Source organism: Giraffa tippelskirchi, chromosome 11 (genome assembly GCF_054371585.1).
Source record: "Giraffa tippelskirchi isolate mGirTip1 chromosome 11, T2T-mGirTip1v1.2.pri, whole genome shotgun sequence".
Classification (NCBI taxonomy): domain Eukaryota; kingdom Metazoa; phylum Chordata; class Mammalia; order Artiodactyla; family Giraffidae; genus Giraffa; species Giraffa tippelskirchi.
Window position 1 is genome coordinate 55,183,634 of NC_137285.1, and position 21,448 is coordinate 55,205,081.

General features: G+C 44.5%; 1 protein-coding gene across 5 annotated transcripts in view; it reads left to right on the forward strand.

Annotated features, from left to right (window-relative positions):
• The first annotated feature begins 4,553 nt into the window (after positions 1 to 4,553).
• The window catches only part of SMAD1 (SMAD family member 1), an 80,240-nt gene continuing 63,345 nt past the window's right edge, over positions 4,554 to 21,448 (forward strand). For 4 of the 5 annotated variants that reach the window (XM_081544220.1, XM_081544223.1, XM_081544221.1 and 1 more), the window contains exon 1: positions 4,554 to 4,827. The gene's annotated coding sequence lies outside the window, so the exon portion shown is untranslated. Of the gene's footprint in view, positions 4,828 to 4,977; positions 6,309 to 21,448 lie in introns of those variants that run through there. The other variant, XM_081544222.1, reaches the window with a different exon arrangement.

Consider the following 21,448-nt stretch of genomic DNA (forward strand, 5'->3'; position numbering starts at 1 on the left):
TGTATGATTCTCGCCACCCCATTATCACTGGAACATCCCCCCCGCTTTATTTTTGCCTCCTGCTTCTTTATTCCTTCTAGTTTTATTGAGATGTGATTGATATCCAGCACTGTATAAGTTTCAAGTGTATAGCATAATGACTTGAATTACATGCATCATGAAATGATGACCGCAGTAAGTTTAGTGAACATCCATCATCTTGCCTAGATACAAAATGAAGGGAACTTCCTTTATTAATGTGAAGAATACCACACCAGTGATCCTTGGCAGGCTCCTTCCTGGGAAACATTCACTTCAATTCACTTAGAAAGCTGATACACAACAAACTCCACATTGCATTTATTTTTTCTGTAGAACCATCTCTTAACATAAGTTTTGGATTCATAGTTTGCACATATAAAATTTGCAGCCAATTTTAAGGGCCCGCCTTTTGGTAAATGATTAATGATTGATGGACAAACTGCTTAAATAGCAAAATGAATTTGTCTTCTGTCCTGTGATATCTCCTTTTCTGTGAGGATCTGGTCCACCTCCCTAGCTCAGCCCATCCACTTTCTCTGCTCATACTGCTGAATCTTGCCATTATCCCCGACTGTCCCAGCTCCATGATTTTAATCTCTAGCATCCCATTCTCAGACTGTTCCTCAGCTTTTGGGAGTGGCTCCCAGCTCCAGCAGTTGTTAGAGCCCTCCCCCCACCCCAGACCATCATTCGTTTGACCTCTCCTTTCCATAATCATCACACTCTCCTGTGACCTCACCTCCCTCCTTATCACACCTTTTCAGAGTCTCCCCCTTGCCTACACCCTCTGCTTTCTGACCCTGGTTCCCTCCATCACATCCACCTGCAAAACCCCAGCTCTGCCCCCTTAGGCCGACCGAGGCTAGAGGAGAAGCCACAGCCGTGCTGACTGGCCTCGCTTTAAATTCATGACCACTAACCTCAAATAAGCACTTAATAGCACTGCCTGGCAAATTTGCTCTCAAACTCTTCCCCAGAAGATAACTGTCTCACGTCTGCTCCTCTCTCTTCCAACCTCCAGCATCTCTTCCGCCCTCACCATTCTCAGGAAGTAGGGTCTGTGGCTATTTCACCAAGATAAGAGAAGCAGAGACAAGAGAACGTCCCAGTGTTTCCAGCTCTGCAGTCACCAGCCCGTGTGTAGCTGGCTTCACACACTGCCTTCCTTCCCCTGCTAGCTTCTCCTCGCTTCAGCACGGAGGCTCCTGGCTCTTCCGTGAAAGGGGAAAGAAGATTCAGCTTCAGGATCCTTTGCACTTAGAAACTTCTCGCTGCAAATCCTGTGGTAGGCTCCCTCTTCCTTTAGGACTTCTTGACAGGAAGGTTTTCCCTCCTCCATGGACATAGCAGGGCTTCCCAGGTGGCACTAATGGTAAAGAATCTGCCTGCCAAGCTTGGAGACAATGCAGGTTCAATCACTGAGGAGGGAAGATTCCCTGGAGGAGGCCATGGCAACCCAGTCCAGGATTCGTGCTGGGAATACCCCATGGACAGAGAAGACTGGCAGGCCCAAGTGATTGAGCATTCTTGCAGATTGATTCATTCACTCATTCATTTCTTCAACAGTGTCAGGCTCTGCTCTCGGCACAGCCGGTACAGCGATGAACAGACACAAAATCCTGCAGTTTTGGTGAGGGAAGTACTTAGGTAGTGATAAGTGACGTGTCCACGCCAAGCAGGGAACGAGGATACAAAGTGTATGTATTTGGTGGAGAAATGGTGGGGTGGGGTGAGATCTTAGAGTGACCAGGGTAGGCCTCATCGAAAGAGGAATGTTTAAGTGAAGACCGGAGAGTCCCATGTGGGCATCTGACGGAAGGGCTTTCCAGGGAGAAAGCGGCTGGTGCCAAGGTCCTGAGGTGTGAGTGTGGCCCGGGTGATTCCAAGACTTGTGAGGAGACCATGGTGACTCGAGGAAGGAGCAAGGGATAGAGCAGGAGAACAGGTCAGGAGAGTAAAGGGAGGCAGGAGGGAAAGTTCATGAAGGGCCTTCTTCACATTGTGAGAACTTTTGAGCGAAATGGGGAGTCGAGGGAGGATTTGGGAGCATACAATGACATCAAGGCAACCCACATTCAAGTTTTCACAACTGTCTCCCTAAGGTTCTTTTAAAAACAGTTCAATTTTCTATCGCCATTGAAAGAAATACCTGGCACCTGGGGCAAAATCACATTTCATAGCATGTGTGGACATGGGTTTGGGTGGACTCCGGGAGTTGGTGATGGACAGGGAGGCCTGGCGTGCTGCAGTCCATGGGGTCGCAAAGAGTCGGACATGACTAAGCGACTGAACTGAACTGTGGTATTAGTAATTGTCATTTGGGGCTACTAGGCTGTGCTGGGAAAGGTCATCTATAGGTTAAAAAAATTAATAGCTCTGTGTCTTTTTATTGGAGAAGGAAATGGCAACCCACTCCAGTATTCTTGCCTGGAGAATCCCAAGGACAGAGGAGCCTGGCAGGCTACAGTCCATGGGGTCGCAAAGAGTCAGACACGACTGAGTGACTTCAGTTTCACTTTCATGTCTTTTTATAGCTTCCCCCCAGAATCCAAACATGGATTAATCATCATGTCATTTTTAAAAACAGCTTTATTGAAATAATGGACATGTCATATAAGTTGCCTACTTAAAGTGTACAGTTCAATGAGCTTTAGTATATCTATATGAGTTGAGCAATCATGATCACAGTCTAATTTCATTTTATTTATTCCTTTGTTTTGGCTGCACTAGATCTTAGTTGCAATATGTGTGCTAAAGTTGCTTCAGTTGTGTCCGACTCTGTGACCCTATAGATTGTAGCCCGCCAGGCTCCTGTGTCCATGGGATTCTCCAGGCAAGAATACTGGAGTGGGGTGTCATATCTTCCTCCAGGGGATCTTCCCAACCCAGGGATGGAACCCGTGTCTCCTACATTGACAGGCAGATTCTTTACCTCTAGCGCCACCTGGGAAGCAGTTGCAGTATGCAGGATCTTCATTTGAGGCATGTCGTATCTAGTTCCCTGACCAGGGCGTGAACCCCTTGCTTTGCCAGCATGGAATCTTAGCCATTGGACCACCAGGGAAGCCCCAGACTAATTTTAGAACATTTTTGTCACCCCCTAAAGAAACTCCATAACCCTTAGCTATCAAACCCCACTCTCAGCCCTTCCATTCCCCCAAACATAGGCAACTATCATCCTACCTTCCATCTCTATAGGTTTGCCTGTTCTGGATATTTTGTATAAATGGAAGCTTACAATCTGTGGTCTTTTGTGTCTGGCTTCTTTCACCTAGCACAGTGTTTTCAAGTTGCATCCATGTAGCTTGTGTCAGCGCTTCAATCCTTTTTATGACTGAATAATGTTCCATTGTATGGATATAGCATACTCTATTTATCAAAGGAGGGTTTGAGCAGAGGAATGACCTGATAAGAGTGGCATTTAACAAGGCTCACTCCAACTATTGTTTCAAGGAGTAGAAAATGAAGAATTGTGTCAAATGTTGATTTTAGGGAAAATAAGATGAGGCCCAAGAATTGATCTGTAACTGCTCAAATCATTTAATGAAGAAATTAGCAGAAATATTCTGATCTGTGTATAAACAGGTTTTACATATTTTGGGGGACTTGTTGCATTTCCTTTGAATAATTAAACATGGAATGCAGAAATAAATAAGCATTTTAAATGAATGTGCACATGTAAAAGTACATGAACAATTGGAGAGTACCATTAATTTTCTACAACTACTGGTGATAATGGTTCTTTTCGTACACGTGAAATTTATTCCTCAGAATAATTATTCGCCTCTAAACATAACTCAGCATTATGGTAATTATCCAAGATTTCGTGCCAGCTTACAGAGAGCTGGCCAAGAGAAAAATTAAATCGTACAAAAAGATACTGTCAATGTCTATGCAGATAAGGTTGCTGGGAGCTAGTTCGTTTTTATTTGGGGAATTTGGTGTCATTTGAAAGACTTAGAAACTGGATGGAAAAATTGTAAAGTTCTATTGTGGCATTTGTCATCTGGAGCAACGAGGCAACCAACTGGAATCATTAGATCCCGAACTGGCATAAAACACACGTATTGATTGATTCAAGGTTTGGTATGAGCACAGGCAATAGTTATTAGGTTATCCAGTTCTGGGTACGTGCAACTTCTGGGGCTTGCAAATCACTGAGTAAGTGAGGGGCAAGGAAAACTAGACATTAAAAAGGCGAGGCTCTAAAGGTAATTGTCAAAATGCACTCCGCGTTTCCAGTGCGGTTCGGTGGGCACGGTGGGAGTCTGGATGAACATTTCGGAAATAAACACTGAATGTGAAACTTAGCCGGCAGGTAAGGCACAAGTCCGTTCCCCCTGGACTGAAGGAGGCAGGGGCAGTAGTGTTTTCTCCTTGGAACAAGCGGGGCGTGGGGCTGGAGGCGGGGGAGGCGGCGCGGGCCCAGCGCTCGCGCGGGCAGGGCCGGGAATTTGGAGAGGATCCCTGGTCGGGCGGCGGCGGCGGCGGCGCGCGGGTGCGCGTGTGAGCGAGCGAGCGGGCGGGCGGGCGAGTGCGCCGAGTATTGGCAGCCGCGGAGTGGAGGCTGGGCGGCTCCGACTCCCTGACGCCAGCGCGACCAGATCAATCCAGGCTCCGGGAGCGAGCGAGCGGGCGGGCGGGAGGAGGAAGGAGAGGCCGAGCCGCTGAGCCCGGGCGAGGCTCGGGGAGGGACCCTGCGAGCGCAGCGCGGCGCAGCGCCCGGCCGCCCGGAGCGGGGCCGCGGGGGACCCGGCTCGCCCGGCCAACTCGTGCGCCCGCGCGGATGGGCGCGCAGCCAACCCGGTAAAACGAAACAGACCCGAACCCAACTTTTCCCTCCGCCGCGTCCCCGCCCTCCCCTCGGCGCCCAGGGCTTTCCAGCGCCGCCGCCGCCGCCTCGGGCTGGTGCGGGCGCGGGCGGGCCGGGTGGCCGCGATTGAGCGCGGGGCCGGTGGCGCGGGCTGCGGCGGGGAGGGGGCTCTTCCCCGCGTGGGGCGGATCGGGGGACCCCCACCCCCGCCCATGATGGCGCCTCCCGGCCGCCCTAAGGAGCAAACCTGCCACCTTTTGCCCTCGGCGCCGGACCAGCCGGGCAGGGCTCGGGCCGCGGTGCCCCCCGCGCCTTTGTTGGGTCTGCGGCGGGGAAGCCGCGCTCCGGGGCTCCCGGGCCCCCGGCCCTGCCTGCGCCCGGCCCTCCGCGGCCACCCTCCCCCTCCGCCCGTTTCCCTTTCCCTTCCTGCAGCCGGGCCTGGGCGGGCGGCGCGGCCCGCGGGCCCATTGTGTCCCGCGCCGGCCCGGGCGACCCCTGCGGGAGTCGGAGGGCGGCCGCCGGCGCTGCCCTTTCCGCGGAGCCGGGCTCGCGCGAGGGGGACACCCGGTGCCCTGGGTCCCTCCGCGTGCGGGGCGGGCTCGCTCCTCTGTCCCCACCAGCCCCTTGGGGGTCGAGGTCAAGGAAAGTTCGCACCGAAATTCCCTCTAATTTATTCAAAGGTCTGGCGGCGGCGGCGGCAGCGTGTAAATTTTTTTTTTCTCTTCCGCCTCCCCCCTCCCCCCCGCCAAGTCTCAGATGTCGTCTCATTCCTTTCCCTTTCCCGGATTCGATTGCCTCACTGCATGTGTGTTTGTGAGTTCGCGGTGCAACAACTGTTCATTTACTCTGCGCCCGGTCTTTGTTAAGTGTTTCTTGGGGTTGTTGCTGCGGGAAGGTGGGGGTGAAAGAGACGTGGGCTTGTTTTTTCTAGTTGATTAATATATATGTTTATATATATGAAGGCTTCCAGGGAGAGCGTTTTCTGGATGTACTTTGGGAAGGGCGGGGGAACCGATGCCTGCAGGTTCCTACAACTACAGTAGCTGTGGCTTTTGTTTATTTTGCGGCGCGGACGTTGTTTCCATGCACTTGCGAGATCGCCGGTAAGACACTTCCCTTTCTGAAAATCCAGGCGCGTCTCCCAACCATCTCCCAAGAAAGCATCGTTGTCGTAAGAGCTGTGACAACCGGCCGCCTGTTTGTTTCCCCTGAGGTTCTCTTGCCGTTGTAGCTGAAGTTTCTTGAGTAGGTGGAATGACACAGAAGTTGCCAGATTTCTCGGTGTGTTGTTCCTGCTGCTGAAACTTCGAGCACGCCGCTCAATCGCAGAATGCCTTGATTTCAGAACATTTCTCGCTCTCGTGGCCTGCCGTGGATAGCGTGCTTACATTCAGGAACACAATGAGAAAACTGTCCTCTGCGCTGTGTTGATTTTTCATCTCGTTTCTAATTACCGCCTGATGCTTTATTGGAGGTAGGTGAGCTGTACTGGAGCCACGATTGAAAAAGAATCGGGCCCGAATCAGTGTTCATGGCTCCGGGATTTTTCAGTGGTATAAATATTTTGCATCAGTGTTAATTCTGTTGGAGGGGCCAGGCCTGAATATGCTGTAACTGATTTAAGTGTTTTGCTCCCTTCTCCCTCCGTCTTTCCCATTTGCAGTTATTTGATATTTCTGTGCAGGTGGTGTACATTTGTGCACTATTGCAATTCTTTAGGAAACTGTAACCAGGGTCTTGGGAGATAGTTTTCTAGAGGTGGGTGATGCCAAAGCCTCTGGAGGATCTGGGCAGGATCGAGTTTCTTCTGAGGGTAGGGATTTGTCCTTGATTTAGTTTTGACTGCTCCAGCCATAGGTATGTAATGAAATACATTTTTCCTTTTTTCAGTGTCCTTCGGTGTTATACCCCTGAGGAGCTGATGACCTTTGCATTTTAGAGAAGTGACAATTTTTAGGCCATTTAAAATGTTAACTTATTATATACCTCTTGGAATTCAGTTTTCTACTAAGCTCAATGAAGCATTAAAAGGAAGTGTCTCATTTTTTCAAATACATTTATTAGTTGAAAACTAAATTGCAGTTTGTGATTTTGATTTCTAGTAATTCTGGGTTTAATAACTTGGTTAGATTGGAAAAAGAATAAACTTGAGCGTAATTAGATGAGTGTATTTAAGCTGCAGTCGCCGCCATAATCAAGGCCAAGTTGTGTGTGTATAAAAGATCTCATTTGTGTAGTCTTACAAGGCTAATGGAGGCATCATTGAGGCTTTATAAATAATGTAAGTTGTGTATAATGTAGAGTCTCCAGAGACGGCACAGAAAGCATCATTACCAGCCTTTTCAACCTGCTTGAGATCTTAAATTGATTTACAGCACTGAACTGGTGCAAAATGATACATCAGGATGACATGGGGTCAGCCTGTAAAAGTCTATGATGTCAGCCTATTAGTTCAGTCATCATAATTAAACCATATTACAGGGGCAGCTGAGCAGGAGTCTGGCGTTATCCTTCAGATATGGGTGGTACATGGATTCTGTTTATTGTGGAAATGCAGAACTGGTGAGGAACGCTCGTATTTCTGAAAAAGAAGAAAGGCTTACAGAACTCTGAGTTTCTGAAAAGAAGATAAATTAAGGGATGTTAAGTCTGCGTTCAGTAGCTTTCCATTTGGTAGTAGACAAGCAGATGCTTTGGGGGTGCTGATAAGGACCTTTGCAGCTCTGATCCCTGCACTGAATCATGCTTCGTGTGAGCTTGAATTTAACTTGGCCTTAGGGACCTTCTAAAAAATCAGAGGACCACATACTTCGAATCTCTGATCCTTATCATGGAGTCGCACTGTATTGATGTATCCGCTGATACGTTATTTCTTTAACTAATCAGTTACCAGCTCTCTACTGAAAACAGAGACACTAGTATTTGAATTGAACATATGAACAGTTCAGGAAAAGAAGATCCTTATTTTTTGCTTAAATTTCTGGCACTCCTTATTCAGTGTATCTGTCATCTGGGGCTGTGCTGTCCAATCTGGTAGCCGTAACCACATGTGGGTATTTAAATTGGAGTTAATTAAAATGAAATAAAAATTCATCTTCCCAGCAGCACTAGCCACATTTCAAATGCTCAGTAGCTAATGTGGCTAATGGCTACCACATTGGAGAAGGTATACACAGAATGTTCTCATCGTCACAGATGGACGATGTTGGACATTGCTCCTCTAGAACCTTTGCCTCTCCTCATCCTTGCTTTCTACTCATCTTTCAGCTGCTACTCTGCCTGTTACATCTGTGGATGAGTTTGTGGGGTCAGAGACACCAAGAGCTACATCACTTAATTTTGCTGTTTATTAGTTGCTTTTGTTAAAAAAAAGCTTGGAGGTGACCGTTGCAGCTGCTGCGTAAAATGAGGTTGAGACTTTTCTGTGGATCCTATTTATCACTGGTGTCATGGATTCTAATTAGATTTGGAGCTTTGGGTAGGAGAAATAATAGTAGCTGATTAGTAGTAGTAGTAGAAAAAATAATAGCTGATTTTTTTTTTCCTGGGTTTTTACTGTATCCTTGTCTTTAACGCTCATATTTCATTTAAGCCTCAAAACTTCCCTAAGTACTGTTGTCACATTTTACAGGTAAGGATATGGAGTTCAGAGCAATTCATTGTCTTGCCTCGGGCTACATAACCAGTGATTATATTCTCAGCAGTGATGTGAACAAGGCAGTCTCACTCTAGAGTCTGTCTTTTTTTTTTTTAAACCATTCTCCCCCTTTTAACTTACTTTTTTTAATTGGAGGCTAATTGCTTTACAGTGTTGTGTTAGTTTGCTTACAACAATGTGAATCAGCTTTAAGTATATATGGGATCTTTTCTCATAGCTCAGTGGGTAAAGAATCTGCCTGAAAGGCGGGAGACCGGGGTTCCATTCCTGAGTTGGGAAGATCCCCTGGAGAAGGAAATGGCACTCCAGGATTCCTTCCTGGAGAATCCCATGGACAGAAGACCCTGGCAGGCTACAGTCCATGGTGTTCCAAGAGTCAGACACGACTTAGCAACTAAACCACCTCCATACATATATCCTTCTCTCTTGAGTCTCCCCCCACCCACCCATCGAGGCTCACTTTTAAATATATTAATATATCTAGAGTACCTAACTCATCATTGTTCTGCTGGGCTTTATTATCTGATATAGACATAAGTTTACTTTTATTTTTACGCTTTTAGGCAAATTTGCCTTCTCTAATTGTGCTCTACTGTGTCATTTTCTGTTGTCTTTTAAGTGCTTAAGAAAGGAAACATAATGATCCTACGTATCCAAGCAGAACATAATTGGAGGAATAATTCTGGCATGAAAGTAATGCATTTCAAAGCCAAATTAGTTTTATCTCTGCTTTTCTGGAAACCTATCACTTTCTTTTCCCTTGCTTCTTTCTTACATCAAGTCACAAACGGATGGTGCTATAAAAATGTTCCAGTGGCTCTGTTTATCTCATTAAAATTAATCTTCCTTTAGTTGGTAAACACTGCATCTTGAGATGCAAATAGTTCACTGCAAATTCCTTGGAAAACTTTTTTCTTTACATTTAATGTCTACTTTAGTGTAGTCTTGTAGTTCAGTCATTGTTAAGTTTGGGTGGGGGGCAGGGCCGTCAGGGCTGTTTAAGAAATCTGACGAAACCCTGGATCCTCGGTCTCACTGGCATCCTCTAATGCAAACATGTGTATTTGCTGTGGTAAGCTTGTGTGTACACAAAAGTACCCTAATTGCGTGATATTTCAGGTGAAGGACATCCATGGGCCTGCCTTCCCGAGTGTGCTCATAAACATAGGATTTGTAATTTCCTTTACAAAGAGTAGAGATACTGAGTGTTAAAAACTGCTCGGATGACTTTCTGCTCCAGTTGGTTCCTATCAAGTTGAGCGATTGGGGATCAGGGAGGGACGTGGACTTGCCTGAAGTCAGCAGCCAGTGATTGGAGGAGGGAACTCCACACTTGGATCACTCGCACTGCCAAGTTCCCAGGTGTTTGTTTTTTTTTTTTCCACCATGCCTGCAGTGTTCCTGGGCTTCCGTGGTGGCTCAGATGGTAAAGAATCCGCCTGCAATGCAGGAGACGCTTTATTCCTGGGTTGGAAAGATCCCCTGGAGAAGGGAATGGCAACCCACTCCAGTATTCTTGCCTGGAGAATCCCATAGACAGAGGAACCTGGTGGGCTACAGTCCACAGGGTCACAAGGAGTCGGACACGACTCAGCAGCTAACACTTTCACAGTGCTCCTGGGGCTTTTGGTCTGATCATATCCAGTGTTAATTGGGGAGGGGAGGAAAGAATTTTTTGGCACGATACTGTTTTGTGCCCAGCATTGTTTGAGATGATAAGGGATAAAGTCTGATAGCCTCACAGAGACTTTTTTACACATTAAAATTGATTTTTTTTTTTTAGAGAAGGAAAAGAAAATGCCTCATTTAATCAATGAAACCTTTCTAGAAAATGGGAGATCCAAGATTGTACAAAGCTAAAATGAAATCAGGCAATTCTGCTATACAAATCTCCTCTTTCAGCTCTCAAAAAAAAAAAAAAAATCACATTTCTCACCAAAAGCTAAAGATTGAGGTATTTAGGGAAGGAGCTAGGGGGTACTAGGGAGAGAATTGGAAGTTCTAAGGAGAAAAAGGATAATTTAAATATAAACAGGTAGAGAAATTTGACAGTTATAAAATGACATTGAGGTTGATGAAGTGTTCTCTGTGGTTGTACTTCTGTTTGTGGTTTTTCTTTTCTTTTTGAAACACTATTACTGGTTTATCATAAAAGGCTATGTAAGTCAGGAACAGCCAGATGGAAGAGATACACAGGACAGGGTAACAGAAAAAGTGCTCCATGCCCTCTGCAGGCACCCCACCCTCATAGCATCTTTTTTTTTTTTTTGACCAAGGCTTGCTTATTTATTTGGCCTCGTCAGGTCTTAGTTGCCACACGTGGGATCTTTGTTGCGGCACATGGACTCTCTAGCTGTGGCTTGTGGGCTTAATTGCTCCGTGGCATGTGGGATCTTAGTTTCCCAACCTGGAATTGAACCCGCATCCCCTGCATTGCAAGATGGATTCTTAACCACTGGACCACCAGGGAAATTCCCTCTAAGAGCATGTTAATATGTATTCACCAGCCTGGAGGCTCTGGTCTTAACATATTGGTACCAAGATGAGCAGGACGTTCTTTGATGGCAAATAGAGGCATCTCCGTTTTGCCTTGAACTGAAATCTCTTGACTCTTTATATCCGTTTTCTGCTATTATCTCGTAGTGCAGCTATTCCGGCTAATCTGGTGATCTGTCATCTGATTTGCAGCAAAAATACCTGAAGTATTTTTAATACTTCATCTGGAGTTACTTTCTTTTAAAAGAAAAAAAAAAAGCCAAGCTAAGTTGCATGAATGTATTTAGTTAAAATCTAAGTCTAAATCTTCACTTTGGTGTTCATTATTTTTGTTTTTACATTTTAATAATCATTTATTAGTAACAGAAGAATCTCCACTAGTATTTACATAGTGCAAAAAAAGCTGTTATTACCCCTAAAATGTGATATAGCAGTCATCCTTTGTAACAGCAAAAGAAGAGGAAAATCCCTTCATGTTATAATTCACACTAATTTTGCTAATTTTTAATTAGAGCATTACATTGAAGACCTTAAATTATAAATTCATGTGGTATGTTTAGAAATTAAATTACAAAATAATACAAATCCTTTTAAAGTATAATGTGCCAACAAAGTTTAATTAGGATTCAGATTTCAGATTAGGCAAACAGTTTGATTCTGTGAAGTGTGTAAAGTTTGGAAGGAACAAGGTAGGAGGAAGATAAATTATTTCACAAACTTTTTTTTAAAGATCAAAAAAAGATACAGTGCTTAAGCAGATAAGTTAATGTTCTACCTTGTTGGCTGCAACATACAGAAAATACTTACCTTTTTGTTTTTTGTTTTATTTTTTAAGCAAACTGTGTGCATTATTAAGATAGTGTCAGTTTTAAAGACATACTGCTAATGCTAGGCAAAAAAGTAACATTTACAGCTATTGCTGGCTGACTTGCAGAAGTAGCAGGCCCTGTAGAACATTCATTTGCATAATGAAAACTGTCTTTCAGATGGGAAAAACCAGTTTTTAATAAACAGTTCAATTCCAGTAACTGCATCAAGTTTTTAGGCAGATACTAGGAAGTGCAGTATGTGAGCAGTTTAACTTAACATCTTTGTGATTTTTTAATAAGCTAAAATGAGAACTTTAGGGAAGATTCCCTCTTGAAGATAAAGCTTCGGACTACGGTTTGAGGGAGTCCATACCTGACAATTCTCCCAAATTTCTGCTTGGTTCCTGTGCTCAGATAGGAGCCTTATTTAGAACCCAGGTCTATGGTGTGTGGATTGATTTCTTAACTAATTTTCTTGAGACAGACAAGCCTGCTTTTCAAGGAACACACATAACATACACAACAGTTAATTATGCATTTATATGCTTTTAACCTCATAATGAAAATAAAAATTCACTAATGTCATGTTTGCAAAAAGGATAGAGGAGTCTAGCTTTTGATTCAAAATATATACATAATTATTTAATGTTTTATTTGTAGTTTCCTTTTAATTTTAGGGCAGCTATATTGTATTTTTTCCTACAATCTCAAATAGGGTATAGTTACTCAAAGTATTCATTCATTTTACCTCTCTTTGTCCATCTTTTGTGGTTTGTTTGCGGTGTGCTTTTGCAAAGTGGAAGTATTTCAAACCTGTAGTTTTTTTTTTTCTTTTAGTGTTGAATACCACAAGAGAAAAAAGGGAACTAATTATCTTTCAAGTATTATAATTAGGCATTAAATTAAGTCATTATTTAGTTAGCTAAATGCAAGATCTTTTTGGTTTTTTCAATTGAAAGAGAACATGTCTTTTTAATGGAGAAGGGTATGAAATATCTCCTTACTTGATAATTTTGATGTAGTATAGTAATGAGCATATGCTTCACTTAGCAAATCTTCATTTGTTCAGAGTGGCTCAGTAATTAGTGAGAAGACAGAAAAAAAGTGAAAAATTAGATGCAACATTGCAAGAGTTGTTACATAGTATTAATAATATAGGGGTAAGTGTACAGAGAGCACACGTGAGGTCTTCTGTGGTGTGGAAGGACCTGGAGGTTTGCATGGGCCAAAAGGTGAGACGTGGGGGCAGAGGAGCAGCTTGGAAGACGGGAGGGAACATGAGCATTAAGAGAACTTTCTGCCGTGATAGAAATGTTCTGTAACTAACGCTGTTCAGTACTATAGCCACTCATGACAAGTGGCTGTTGAGCATTTAAAATATGGCTAGTGCAACTGGGGAGAACGCAATGGCACCCCACTCCAGTACTCTTGCCTGGAAAATCCCATGGACGGAGGAGCCTGGTAGGCTACCGTCCATGGGGTCGCTAAGAGTCGGGCACAACTGAGCGACTTCACTTTCACTTTTCACTTTCATGCACTGGAGAAGGAAATGGCAACCCACTCCAGTGTTCTTGCCTGGAGAATCCCAGGGACGGCAGAGCCTGCTGGGCTGCCATCTGTGGGGTCGCACAGAGTCAGACACGACTGAGGTGACTTAGCAGTGCAACTGGAGACTGCATTTTTAATTTTCGTTAATTTATGTTTAAATAGCTACCTAATTAACAGCTCTTTTTTTAGACAGCACAGATCTGGAAGCTAGCATGCAGCTCCAGAGGGTGTTGCCACAGGGGGTATTCCTGACAGGGTCCTGTAGGGCCGCGGTTCCCAACCATTTTGGCACCAGGGACCACTGGTTTCATCCAAGACAGTTTTTCCACAGACGGGTGGGGGATGGTTTGGGGATGATTCAAGCACATTACATTTATTATGCACTATCAATGTAATGTGCACTTCCTGTTATTACATTGTGATATATAGTGAAGTAGTTACACAACTCACCATAGTGCAGAAGCAGATCATCAGGCATCAGCTTCTCACGAGGAGCTTGCAACCTAGATCCCTCACATGCCCAGTTCTCAGTAGGGTTCCCGCTCCGTTGAGAATCTAGTGCCACCCGCTAATCTGACGGGAGGCGGAGCTCAGGCTGTAACTGGAGTGATTGGGAGCAGTTGTAAATGCAGATGAAGCTTCCCTCCTTCACCTGCTGCTCGCCACTCATGTCCTGCTGTGTGGCCCAGTTCTTCACTGTGCGCTGCTGTGCCTGGGGTTGGGGACCCCTGCTGTAGAGTGAGGTAGGAGAGGTGTTCCCCAAGGTGAAATTGGGTGGGGATTTGAGGACCTCACCATGCCTGAATAAGGAAGCATTGGGAAGTCACTGAAGGTGTTGGAACATGCAGTTTGCACTGGAGAGGGTCAAGCCCATATGCCAGCAGATTGATAAGAAAGCATTGGGTTTTGTGAGTGAAAGAAAAACGCTTGGTAGTTATTTGACTATAGAGTAATGGGAAAGAGAGATGTCAAAGATGATGCTTAAGTCTCCAATCTGTGCGTGCATAGTTATTTAGTCGTGTCTAGCTCTTCGACTCCACGGACTGTGGCCCTTTGGGCTCCTCTGTCCATGGGATTCTTCAGGTAAGAATACTGGAGTGGGTTGCCATTTCCTTCTCCAGGGGATCTTCCTGACTCAGGGATCGAACCTGTGTCTCCTGCGTTTCCTGCGTTAGCAGGTGGATTCTTTACCATTGGGTCACCTGGGAAGCCCTTCCAACCTGAGTGGGTAGAAAATTAATAAAGCTTTTACTTAAGAATAGAGAAGAACTGGTTGTGTGAATGCTAAACTAGAACTGTCAGGTTGAATGCAACATGTTGTACCTAAGTATGCTACAGGCAGTTAGAGACACATAGCTAAGCTCAAGTCTACTGAGGGGCTTGGAGCTTTCTGTAGACTCCACATGGTAAGCTGCTGGGAAGGACAGTGGAACATCTAGGAATGGATGGGCATTTGGAGAGGGTCATGAATGGAGAAACAGAGCTGGTGGGTGGACTCTTCCACTAATGCACACAATTAGGAACTGGTAGAAAGGAGAAGCATGTTTGAAGTAGACCAAAGAAGAGACTGGAAGAAAGATGTGGGGTCAGAGGAGTTAAACCAGGAAGACAAAAGGAGAGAGATCCCAGAGGAATCTCTGGAGAGCGTGTTGTATGGTTCAGGGGGAAGGAGAGAAGGTCAGGGTTCATCAAGTGAATGCAGCTGAGGTGAAGAGGCTGCGTATATTAAGAGAAATAGTCTTCTATGCCCTTGAGTGACTTACGTTTCAAAATTGATGAGAGACTTCTTCATATTTGAAGGTTGAGGGAAAGAAGTTAATGGACAAAGAACCATCACAGATGATGGAGTTAGTGATCTGGAGATGGTGACGAAACCATGGTCATGGTAAGGAGGGAGACTGCGAAATAGGCAGATTGGGGTCCATAGAAGAGAGGGAAGCAGATGGCAGCACTCATGCCAGCTGGCGCTGGTTTCCCCAGTAGAGGAGGAGACAGGTCAGTCCCTCTATTGAATAGTGAGCGAGAGTAGAGGATCAGAAAACGGTACTGAAAGTGTCAGAATAATGGAGGAGTTTTGGAATAGCCATCATAGGTGGCATGCTAGGAAATCTATGGAGAATTTAAAGTTTGAACAGCCCAGGGAAGCCTGGGGTAAAGTTTGATGTGGCTGTAGAGCCAACTAAGTAATTTGTGCTTTTTAGTGTTGATATCACTTGGTGGCCTGAAAGTAAGATTGGAGAAGAGTGCTGGCAGAGATGATTCTGGCCTAGGGATAGCAAACAGGTTAAGAAATGAGGCATTAGGGTCAGGTTGCCTGGGTCTAAGTCCATGCTCCTAACATTTACCTACCTTTTTTTTTTTAAAATAACTTTGGGAAAGCTACCATTAACTTTTGAACGTCAAGTTTCCTCATCTGAAAAACAGAGATAGTAGTCTCAGCCTCAGGATTGATACAGTAAGATGAGTTATCCTTCCATATTTCATCCAAGATGCTGCTAATCGTAAGATGTTATTTCATATACTGCTGAGAAACATCATGTGGGGACCACATACCACTGATTATTTGGAGTGGGTGCATCTGACGTAAAGAATACGTGAAGGACTTAGCCTGGGACCTGGCACATAGTGAGCCTTCAGAAAATGTTAGTGTTCATTTGTAAGAGGCAATGTGATTTTGGAGTCTAGAATGTTAATGAGAGCAATATCGAATCCAATCTAGATAAGGGTCACAGCTTCTAAGGCGTCTAATGCATTAAATGAACTGAAAAGGGTTAAGCAATGAGAATACCGATAAATGAAACTGTAAAATATCAGGTTTGGGAATTTGTAGAGCAAGTGTTTCCCTGACAATTCCAGATAAATCTTTTTAAGAAAAGTATAGTAATTGAATTAAGAAAAGGATCTCCTTTGATGATTTTTAAAAGCTGTTTAAGTTGCCCAGAGCTTTTAAAAGTATTCTGAACTTTCCTTTGTGCTTTTCTTACAGTGTTCATCAGTGTTAAAAAATTTTTTTTTAAATCAGAGAATACATGCTCAGTGCAGAGAAATTCTGGCATGGATTCTTGTCAGAATGGAAGGGGGAGATTGATTCTTGATACTCATTGATTGAGTGAATTGATTGTCATTTTCAAAAGATAGTGAAAGGGTAGTATTAATAGCTACCTATAGAGCTTTTCTAATCATGGCTCCAAAGGCAGAAACCATAAAGGAAAAATTTATACATTGAACATTTATGTGACCAAGCACATGTGCATGAATGACCACACACAAAAACACAGCCTTTCAAATCTGCAGCAAGTTACTTTTCTTTGTAAGAAACTGTTTAAATCAATAGGAAATACACCCCTGCAGAAAATTGGTACATGGATCTAGAGAGTATCATACCAAGTGAAGTCAGACAGACAGACAAAGACAGATATCATAGGATGTTATTTATATGTGGAATCTAAGAACATAATACAGTGACCTTAACTGCAGAACAGAAGCAAACTCACAGACAGAAAAGAAACTTAGAGTTTCCAAAGGTGAAAGTGAGGGAGGGATAAATTGCAATTTGAGGTTAACAGATACACACTGCTATATGTAAAATAGATAATCGGCAAGGCCCCACTGTATAGCCCAGGGAACTGTATTTAATGTCTTGGTGTAGCTTGTACTGGTTTGTTGTTCAGTCTCTAGATCATGTCTGACACTGGTGACCCCATGGATGGCAGCACACCAGGCTTCCCAGTCCTTCACTATCTCCCAGAGTTTGCTCAGATTCATGCCCATTGAGTTGGTGATGCTATCGAACCATCTCAACCTCTGCTGTCCTCTTTGCCTTTTGCCTTCGATCTTTCCAGTGAGTTGGCTCTTTGCAGACTGTGTGGTCTGCCAGGCTTCTCTATCCGTGGAATTCTCCAGGCAAGAGTACTAGAGTGGGTAGCCATTCCCTTCTCCAGGGGATCTTCCCGATCCAGGGATTGAACCCAGGTCTCCTGCATTGCAAGTGGATTCATTACCCTCTGAGCCACCGGGGAAACTCAGTTTATAATGGAAACGAATCTAAAAAGAATACACATATAATCGAATCATTTTGCTGTACATCTGAAACACTGTTAACCAACTATGCCTCAGTAAAAAAAAATAAATTCTGATCTCTTAAAATTGGTCAAGGACATGAGCAAGCAGTTCACAAACAAATGCAAACTAGTAGGAGTGAGATGTTCTGCTGTGTCCTGGATGAGACTCTTCACTGGAATGGGGACAGTGCCTTCTCTTTTACTTGATTGTATCATTCTTGTGGACCCGGAAGGATCAGTCTGGGGAAACTGCGCTTTTCTCACTGAAGGAAAGGAAGCCAAAATTTCCCTGCCTCCTGAGAGCAGCTGGAGTACAAAGAGGTACCCGGTAAATAAATATAAGTTGGAGTCTACGAGACAAGCCAGCTCCATCCCATTTCCTTAACGTTGCCCCACTCTCCTCATGACTTTGGGCTTGGAGTCTCCTAGTTAGAACATGAGGTGTTCCCAGCACTTTGGGGCTGTCAGTTCCAGGCAGTTTCTCAGTCAGCTGGCACAATCAGTGCACCTTAAGGACACCAGCGCTTCATAGAACATATCAAGATGGGCCTCTTTCTCTCCTCCCTGAGTCGTGGTATTAGGTTTGATGCGTTGCAGTGTTTTCTTTTTCATATGAGACACAGTGATGGTCTTGAAACATGGTTTTGATTATTGAGCTAGACTGGCTCATAAGGTATTAAAAATAACAAGTTCCTTCACATAGTAAAGCCTCGTATAAAGTGAAAAAAATTTCAAGTTAGGCATCAGCATTTAATTGTCTCTTAAGGGTAATACTGTAAGTCTCCTACATACAAACAAGTTCTGAGAGCCCGTTCATAAGTCCAGCTTGTTGGTAAGTCTGACAAAGTTAGCCTAGGTAGACCCAACTAACACAATCGGCTATGTAGTAGTACTGTACTGTAGTAGATCTATAATATCTTTCTCATAAATAATACATTAAAAACAAATAATAAAGGAACCATTTTTAATCTTACAGTAGAGTACCTTGAAAAGTACAGTAGTCAGGTACAACAGCTGGCATGCAGGGGTACACTTGCATCTTGAATGTCCGCAGCTTGAAGGTTTGTATTTAGGGGACTTACTGTAGTTAAGATTGTGGATGTAAGAAAGGCTTTTCATGTGACACCAGTTGTTGGTGGGGTCTTTACCTAACTTAAGTGCACTCAATCTTATCTCAGCATTGAGTTTTTACCTGGCTACTAGACAGAAGAGAATTTGTCAGCATCTTCCGCCCCACCATCTCCTTTCTTTTAAATGATCTGCAAATGTTTCAACATTTGGCAGGGGGCGGGGAGGCTTTTGAACCTCACCCACAGGCTTACCCCTGGGCCTGTTACCTCTCCTCTTCATTCCTAAGTCCTTTTAGGGGGCAGTGACTGGGAGCAGGGGGCCTGAACCGGTACGCATCAGTCAGACACATCCCTCAGACTCTTTAAACGAAGTTGGGGAGGGAGGAGCAATGCTGGCACCAAGAGTCTTTTGATTTTATCAAAGTGTGTCTTTAATTTTATGGGTAGCTTTGCAAAGGGAGTGGTAACGCTGCACTGAGTGTCTCTGTAGGAATTACACCCTCAGCCCTCTGACGGCTCAGCGCAGCGCAGCCTGCCATCCCATCTGTTACAGCTCCCTGTTGTGCTGTGTCCGTTGCTGGCTTTGCAGTCTGGGATAATTAATAACAACCTCTTTCTTCCCCCAGTGTTCGAGTTGTGTGCTCAGGACTCCTATTCAGTTTGTTCAAGCTCGAGAGAACGTTTGATTTGTTTCAAATGGTCGTCTGTTAAACTGTGGACAAAATTAACTTGACTATCGTTGAAATGATTGGCATTCAGACCGTATTGATAGCATTTATTTGCATGGAAACACTGAAGACTTCTGTCTTGTCACACTGCAGGCTGAGATGTTGATCTGTAGTCCAGGAAAGCCTCCTTTAAAAATAGGTTCGCCCTCACTGATTGGTTCTGCTTTCTGTTGAGCCAGTGTTAATCAATTCTGCAAGTATTTGACACGTCCAGCACTGAGCTCTATCTCAGGGAGGGAGGGAGAATCGTCTCAGTTTTTGCCCTGCAGAAGCAGTCTTACTACTGATAAGAGGAGACTATGATTCTCTGGTGGCTCAGAAGGTAGAGTCTGCCTGCAATGCAGGAGACCCAGGTTCAATTCCTGGGTTAGGAAGATCCCCTGCAGAAGAAAATGGCAACCCACTCCAGTATTCTTGCCTGGGAAATCCCATGAATGGAGGAACTTGGCGGACGACAGTCCATAGGGTTGCAAAGAGTCGGACACGACTGAGTGACTTCACTTTCACTTTCATGATCATACGAAAAGTTAAATAACAAGGCATCATTATTCGTGTTATAGCCTCTTTGAGAGTGTAACTCCAGTAATTGGGATGGCCTTTTAGAATCACAGGATTGGAAAGAAATTGGATGCAGCTGATAGAACTCCTGTGTCCTGCCCACTTCCAGCTGAGTGGATGGATTCTTTCCTCAAGTATTTGAGAGTCTATTTGTACTTCTGTTGGTAGTGTCTTTCTTAGCTTGATAAAGTTGACATAAGGGGTCATAAATGTAGGATTTGCACTGAGAGCTTGTAACTTTGGGGGAAAATATGAACCTTGTCTAGTTGGCTTCTGTTTTAATAACTTTTATTAGCGTTATCTTAGAAGAGAATGGCTACCCACTCCAGTATTCTTACCTGGAGAATTCCATGGACAGAGGAGCCTGGCAGGTTACAGTTCATGTGGGTTGCAAAGAGTTGGACATGACTGAGCGACTAACACTTTCACTTCACTTTCAGTTTTTAGACTGCATTCCCTGAGGGTATGTGGACAGTGTCTTTATGATCTTTGTGTTAGCCCAGTGACTCTCACGTTGCACATCAGAATCCTGTGAAGGACAGCCACTGCGCAAACACCAGGGCCCATCCCTGGGGGTCTGATTTTGGGGTTATGGTAGGGAGCGTTTAAAAAAGCATCACAGATGAGTTTCATGTACAGCAGATTAAGAATTGTCGGCTTGACACATGGTAGTTTTGAGTGAATTTTTTCATTTCGATGCCTTTAAAAACATGTCAGGAAATAGGACCTGTGGCGTGTTGTAGGTCCCTTGTGAGTATCAATGATGTCTTGATACCCAGCAGTACTAGGTGCCGGGTGATACCTATCCTAGGGGCTCCATGCTCCCCAGGTAGTTCTGAGGGTTACTGTTTTCCACCCCCTTTTTTGCTCTGAGAATAAAAGAGAAAGAATATGTGTCTTTGAAAGCTTCCCCTTTTCCCTTCTTGAGGGAATCAGCAATTCCCCGTGTCCTGGAGTCTAGAGGTGGGGGCTCATACAGACAGCGGTGGGGACGGGAGGCGCCAGGAGCTCACAAAGAGGAGGGAAGTGTTAGAGCGGAGGGCGTCTGCAGAGTCTGGAGGATGCTCTGGCGTCACAGCTGTGGGGAGGGCAGGGCTGTCACCACCAGCATCCCATGGGGAGAGGCCAGGGATGTGGCCAGATGTCCTGTGATGCCGAGGGTGAGAAACCCTGGACCAGGGGAGAACCAAGGGGGCCAGGAGGCGGACAGGACCCAGAAGTGGTTGTGTCACTGACTGCTGTTGCTGCCACACCTGTCTGCTGTTGGCTGTGTCATTATCCCCTCCCCCAGATCCTCTGGAGTTGAGAGTACTGTGTTTTGCCCCTATCTCTAGGTAGCATTGTGACTGCCAGCTGTGTATGAGCCATTAAAATGAATATTTTAATATTTTCTAGAATAAAATGTGATAGTTGGCAGAGTCCTTTAGTTATTTTCCATCTCTACATTTACTTGAATGGAACAGTGTTAACCTCATGAATAAAAAGAGCCAGTAATTTTTGTTCTGTTTTGTGTATATTTTCAGTAAAGGACCTGAAGAATGATCAGTAAAAGTGGAAGAAAACATTAAAAAAAAAATCTAGTCAGTCAATCTCTGAGAAAATCAGAATGAAAGGAAACTTTACAATCTTAACAGAGGCTGGCTATGAAAAACTTATTTTCTTAAATGTTATTTCTTAGTGAGTTAA